General features: G+C 38.7%; 1 protein-coding gene across 1 annotated transcript in view; it reads right to left on the bottom strand.

Annotated features, from left to right (window-relative positions):
• Window positions 1-2,906, bottom strand: part of LOC114646354 (rho guanine nucleotide exchange factor 26-like) — a 111,791-nt gene extending 108,885 nt beyond the window's left edge. Inside the window, exon 1 of the mRNA XM_028794513.2 lies at window positions 2,554-2,906. The gene's annotated coding sequence lies outside the window, so the exon portion shown is untranslated. The remainder of the gene's footprint in view (window positions 1-2,553) is intronic.
• Window positions 2,907-7,324: the final 4,418 nt, after the last annotated feature.

Genomic DNA, 7,324 nt, shown 5'->3' on the forward strand with positions numbered 1-7,324 from the left:
ATGTTAGTAAAGAAGGCAATGGGGAGAAAATTCTAAAAACACATTTTAGCGTTATTGGTAGATTTACTTAAAGTTTTTACTAATGACATTTTTCTTCTTAAAAAATATTGAAATAATATCAGTCTGAAATGAAGTACTTTAATGGCATGCACATGGACAGATAAAATGCAGTTAATGATTAGAACTTAATAGACTACATAATGAAAATGTAACTAATAAAAAGATGTATAGTTAATTAGCTTTAAAATGTGATGGAATGGTGCTCCAGAGTTGGCCTTACCCTTTTCTGCCAGTTTAACACACTCCTTTCCACTTACTGTAGCTGTAAAAGAACTTTGTTGGCTTACAAAAGAATGACTCCACCTTGTGTTTCATTAATAGAGTAAACATCAAATCTAGCAGTTCATTAACTACAGTAACTGAAAATAAGGAAATGTTAATAAATTAGGGAAAGATCATTAAAAAGGTAAAGCTGTCAAAGAAATTAAGTTTAAATAAGACTACATATTAGATGCATTAAGTCAAATTGAATAAAATGCCCATTCACCTATCCATTTTAAGAACTCTCCGTCTAATAGAAGGTTGCAGAGAACTATAGGCTTACCTAGCATTAATGGGCATAAGGCAGGAACCAAACCAATACCAGTCCACAGCATGGTGCTCTCACCCAAACACTCAGAGTTATTCACACAGGACCAAGTTAGAGATAATAATCAACTCGCAACTTTTACATTTCACTGGAGTACTGGGAGAAACTACAAACTCCATGTTGACAGTAGCCAAGCCGAGAATCAAACTTGATGACCAGAACTGTGACAGAGCTGTCATACTGAAAATGATAATGCGTTAAAATAAATTATACAGAAGTTAAAATCAAACAGAATTTTTTTACCGACGACATAATTGCTATAAGTAACATTAAATTAATGACGGCAACTTGAACTGCACTAATCATCTTAGCAAGGTTTTTAACACATGGGATCACTAACAAACAATATAAATAAATCCACCCATCCATTTTAGTACACATATCCAGTTCAGGGATGCTGGTGCTTAAACAAACACCACTGGGTGTAAAGCAAAAATCAACTCTGGACAGGGTGCCAGTGGAATAGTTAAACTACATTAAAAATCTTTAAAAAAAACAGTTGCGAGTATACAATTGCAATGAGCAGAAGAAATTAAATTCTAACAACAGGCTGGTTTCTTGATCCTAAATTTTATCTCTGGCACTGTTTTCCATATTAACCATCTTCTTTCCCTGTTCATACAAGCTTTCATATGGATTTACTATACTGGTATTCTCCCTGTTTAAGCATCAGTATGCTCCAAATGGTGTAACATGCTGCTGAAGTCCAGACAATAACCATCTATCACATAATATGCGGTTTCTGTCTCAACTGGCATCCTAAAACTAGCATTTGGCATATTTCATCATTGATAGATCCTAGCCAGTTTAAGAAACAGATGCTGCCCCAGTCTAGATACACCCCAAACTACTCAGCAGGCTTCACCACCCTGCTTTGCTGTTCAATACAGAATCATTCTGACACCCCTGCATGCATGTGCAAAGTTGCCCTGGGAACACCTACAAGTCTGAAACTATTCCTTGGCTTGCCGTTTTGTTTTGCCTCTGAAATGCACTCTCCTACAGCTGTTGGTGTAGTTCCTTAGCCTCCAGCCTCTGTCTTCATACTTCAGCCTTTATTGTTTCATTAATCAGGGACACTATTGCTGCTTGTCTTATCTCTTCGTATTGTCTTTTTCATGTATCTCCCAAGAATTACCTAATCACTGTCATCTATTGTGTGCATGCAATCAGTTTCAATCAGTTAATCATACTTTTTTACGTGTAATTTTAAAATAGTAAAACATACCTAGTTTAACGGTAATTAATCGTGATGTACACTTTACTGGCATAAAGGAATTCTAATAAAAAAATGGAAGTGAGTGTCGTCAGCATTAAAGTGCCCATAAAGGACACTTCAAATAATTGCAGATAACGCTGCCGTCCAATAATGCACAAACCAGTGGGCTTGTACGCTCTTGTTATTAATATATGTCCATCTTCTAGCGAACCCCATTTAATTCTGATTATAGCTCATCAGACTCTAAAATATGCCCTAAAGAATAGAAAGACCATACACGCTTCTCACGCTACATTGCAGCTTTCCCATACGGGCGGCCGCTACCGAACTTCCAGGACACAGCAAAGGCAGCGCGGGAGGGGTGGGGGGTTGGATAGTTTTGGCTGGGGCTGCCGCTCTACCCAAGAGACAAAAGGGGTGCCGTTTCTTGTAAACTTTTTTTTTTCTTCTTTGCCAAGAGGAGCAATTGGAAACGTAATTTCTTTTTGAATCAAACCTCTCCGCTGAGCATCTTCAACTAAATTCTCTGCAGGCAAAACAATATACGCTTCACAGTCTCGGTACTCAAGCGCGTCTTGGAGCAAATGCGAGACCCTCCCAACACACCGCTAATAAAACTTAACTTACTTAGCGCACTCTGCCTCCGTTCTAAGCATAGAGATTAATAAAATAAAAAAGCACTCACCTTAAGTCGTATCACGTCATGCCGTTAAATGTATTGCAGTGTATCGAGACACTGAAAACGAGGTGCTTCACAATCGGGTGCACCAAAAACTTTCGCGTTAGTCTGCTTGTGTCTCTTCTCCAGCGCGTACAGTCCGCCCGTGCAGTAGCCCGCTCTCTGTCACCTTGTGAGCTCAGCGGCGAAGAGGAGGAGGAGGAGCGGGAGCAACAAGAGGAGGTGGACCTGGGGACTCCAGCCTGCCAAGTCTAAGTGACGCACTGAGTATTCTCTCTGTGTGTATCTCGGTCCTTCCTTTTCTCTATCTACATAGCAAGGTAGGTTGAAATAAAAGTGATTTAAAAAATAAGACACCCAAAGCAGGTTAATCCGCAACTTGCAATAACAGAATAGTGAAAACAAAAGTTTTGCCTTAGTTGCCCTTCTAAGTAACTACCTGGCGCCACCAAGTGGTTGTTAATTAACTTCTCGCGCTTAAGAAGGGTTGAAGTGCTTTAAAACCGAAACAAGTGAAAACTCTCCAGTATTACGTAGTCAGTGTAATGGAGAATATACACACTTTTTTCAAATGAATAAAAGACCATTCAGTCCGTCAAGGTTGTTTGTGTTGCATCATTTCCTTAATATCTAATTCTCATACTTTTTAAAAAGATGTGGAGTTTTCTGCATAAGCATGACCCCGGTAGTTTCATGCAGGCTGCAGGATTTGTGAGTGCAATAAATAAGTAAGATGACAAATCAAATCTCATACACTACTTTGTTCATATCTAATTCTCATACTTTTTAAAAAGATGTGAAGTTTTCTGCATCAGCATGACCCCGGTAGTTTCATGCAGGCTGCAGGTTTTGTGAGTGCAATAAATAAGTAAGATGACAAATCAAATCTCATACACTACTTTGTTCATATGAGAAGCGTTCGTGTATTTTAATCAAAAGAACGGAAAACAGTGTAATGGAGAACATACAAACGTTTACATCCATTTCCAAACCCGCTTATCCTGAGCTGGGTTGCAGGAAAGCTGTAGCCCAGTCCAGTAATCTACGGTACACAGCAGGAGTAATCCCTAGATAGGATGAACACACACACAAACATTCACTAAGGCCAATTTAGCAACACTGTTTCACATAATCTGCATGTCTTTAGACTATGTGAATACCTGAGAATATGCAAACTCCACACAAGGAGCATCAATGACATGTATTATGAGGCAGTAGTGCTACCATTGGGCTGACACCATACACACTTTTTTGCTAATGAAAAGAGACTATTCTCTTCATCAGCGTTGTATAGTTAGAAAAGTTGTCTTAATATCTCATCCTCTTATTTTTAGAGGTCATCAAGGTTTGAGAGCCTGTGCATGTGTGTAAGTGCATCCTTTGATGAACTGGCATGATGTCTAGGATTGGCTCCTGTCTTGTGCCCTGTGCACCTGGGATTAGTTTAAACTATTACTCTCAAGAGGAAATTTAGATGCATACAGCAGCAGAAACATACAAAACAAGGATACAGACTTATAGGACAAATAATACAATCAATCAATTAATAATATATATTGTGCAGAAATTGCAAAATTAACTTAAGAGTATCAGCATTAAGTTTGAAGTGTCAGGAGAAAACATTGAATTGACTGGTAGCAGTGGGCAGAAAAGTCTCCCACAAGCACAACTTAGCACACCATGGTGGAATAAACCTGTGGCTAAAAAGTGCTCCAAGACAGATGCTCTGCATCCAATTTTGCCACCATCCTCATTTCATAACCGCTTCCAGTGTGTCCAGAGTTCGCCCTGTGACGCAGCAGGCTTCCCTAATAAATTTGTTCAGGCATTGTGCATATTTGAATTTGCATATGTGAATTTCCCCTTGGGATTAATAAAGTATCTATCTATCTATCTATCTATCTATCTATCTATCTATCTATCTATCTATCTATCTATCTATCTATCTATCTATCTATCTATCTATCTATCTATCTATCTATCTATCTATCTATCTATCTTTTGAGGTTAAGTTGCTTCCCCAGGAGACTGCAGTGTGGAACAACATCCTGGCTACTACTGACTGATAGACCATTTCCAGCAACTTGCTGCATACATTAAAAGTCCTGAGTCTCCTCTGGCCCTTCTTGTACAGCACCACTGTGTTGTCACAGCAGTCCAGTTTGCTGTTGATATGAACCCGAAGGTACCTGTAGCAATGGTAGACACTGGTTCCTCATCACAAAATGGATAGATGGACATGTACATATGAGTGCACGATAAATACTGTCCATAGTAGCTGGTTCACACTCTATGCCTGGATCTGTCATAGATTTGAATCTAACAGATTCTAATCAGCCAACATGTAGCATGAAAAAATGGGTTTCTTTATTTTACCAAACTTAAGATACACTTCTGTAGTCTTTAAAGCTACAACCACTTTTCAGTATGTGTGCAAGTGATTTAATTGCAACATTCAGGACACCAGGTTCACTCCTTGTCTCTATTAAGCCCTTCCCTGCTTAATTTTGTGAAGGATTGTCCCATTTTGGCTGAGTCTGTTCTGTTAGAATATTATACTATACTACACTTCTAAATGTATAAACATTATATTCAAGACATAAATTTATTGGTCTTTCTAATGTTCATTTATACATATGACCCCACTTCTCTTAATTCTGGAACCATTTCCAAGCAGGATAGTCAATGTTGGGGAGTTTTCTTGAACTCTGGACATGTAACAGAATACAACATCTCACTGTTCTTTATAAAAATTCATGGCCTAAAATCCCCCTCTACATCCTTAGTGTAAGATGTTTGTTGTCAGTTTTATTTAGGTGAGGATATTATTGATGTGTGCCAAAGTACCGCAGCAGTCAGTGCTAGCACCATATTCTTCTGGTGCAGTTTTGTGCCTGGTCAGTATTTGTATAGAGTATGCATGCTCTCCTCATCTCTCCATTGCTTTTCCTCCCACTTCCCAAACAAATGCTGGTGAGTTAACTGGTCAATCAACTGGGTATGCGAATGAGTGAACCAATGTTACAGACTGGTTGACTTTCTACCTTCCATCTGGTACTTTCGATATGGGCTCTGGACCACATTCCCTCATGACCGCTGAAATGGATTAGGAAGGTTTTAGAATGTTATGTTATTCTTTTTGGTATGGGATGTGGTGAAGAGAGAGCCTTGATGGATAACAAGTATCTGACAGTATCAGCATCTTTCAGAATCTTATCGGCTGGCAATATATGCTAATAAGCACACTCTGCATTTACATTGAGTCTCCTTCACTGAGATTAACTCCTTGCTTTATTTTCACAATAGTCCCTCAGCAAACAAACATGAAAGATCTGAATGTCTCCCACAATGTATCAAGATGTCTTCAAATATCTGTATGGCAACTGAGTGTACTGGTTTTCTTATTCAATCCTTAATTTTAGTTTAGTGTCTTTTATATGCTATTTGGTAGATGATTTGTTAAAGTGGTGTTAATGTTTGTGATGCACCATCTATTGAAATGATAGAGACATAGCTATTGGAGGGACACACAGACAGGCACACAGACATTTACACTTTGATTAAGGTGAATAAAAACTCAAAATGAAAGCCACTTTCATAAGAATATGCAATATATACAGATAAATGTGTATCAACTGGATCTGCTGCATTCTGAAATGAATTACAGTACGGACTGTAACAGTGGCATCCCAGCCAGAATGGATTCCCTTCCCTTACCTAGCCAGGATGCCAAAATAATGAGAAAGGAAGAGTAACAAGACTGGCATCCCAGCAGTCATGGATGGGAATCATATGCCTAGCTCGGATACCACTATACAGGAAGGACAAAATGTATGGAACATCCTGACCAGGATAAGTAACGGACTCTTTTCTGGTTGAGAGACCACATATATAACACAATGGAACACTGCCTCCCTCATCCAAGTCATTTCCCTCATAGACTAGGGTAGCATGGGAGTTGTGGTCCCATAAGACTACCCTGTTAGGTTCCATGGGGGACGCCACAGGGACCTTTCAGGAAGTGAAGGCTTATTCCGCCAGACTTGGAAGTGCTTTCTGGAGACAAGCAGTTAGCATCTTAAGTACTTCTGGGTTGGGGCTTAAAAGGAAGCCCTCCACTCAACCTGGGGAGTCGGAGTCGGGAGTGGAGGTGGAACAGTGTTGTCTGGGAGATGTATAGGAGACAAGAGAGAGAATTGTATTGCTGTGCTAAGTGCATGAAAAGGAAGCTAGTATTTAGCAAAATAAAAAAAAATGCTGATTTTGAACCCAAGACATGTGTTTGTGAAGTTGTGTCTAGGGATTGCCCCCTAGTGGCCACAGGACAAACAACGACAATTAAAACAAAATAGCAAGAAAGTCTGAAAATTGTTGCATCATTGGAAATAACACATCCACTACAAAGCAGACCAACTTCAAAAAGAGAAATATAAAGATAATGATTTATTAATAACCTATTAACACATTTAAAACAATTATTTAAAAAAATGATCAACCTCAGCTGAAGCACTGACAAGAGTAATCTACTGTATACTAAAATAAGAATATTTTAGCTTTCATTTTAATGCTGACAGGACCATGACCCCCCCTAATACTGATTGGTAGATAATTTCATTGTTTGGATGCCCTATGCCTAAAGTGTCTGCTGACAAATAAGTTTTATTAAAACTTGCTTCTGAAGATTGTATTGTATGACCTAAATTATAAGAATTGATTCATGGTGATAATTAGACTTCCGGCTGAATCAATTACATATTTGTATAAAAGGATAAAGATT

The sequence above is a fragment of the Erpetoichthys calabaricus genome, chromosome 2 (assembly GCF_900747795.2).
Source record: "Erpetoichthys calabaricus chromosome 2, fErpCal1.3, whole genome shotgun sequence".
Classification (NCBI taxonomy): domain Eukaryota; kingdom Metazoa; phylum Chordata; class Cladistia; order Polypteriformes; family Polypteridae; genus Erpetoichthys; species Erpetoichthys calabaricus.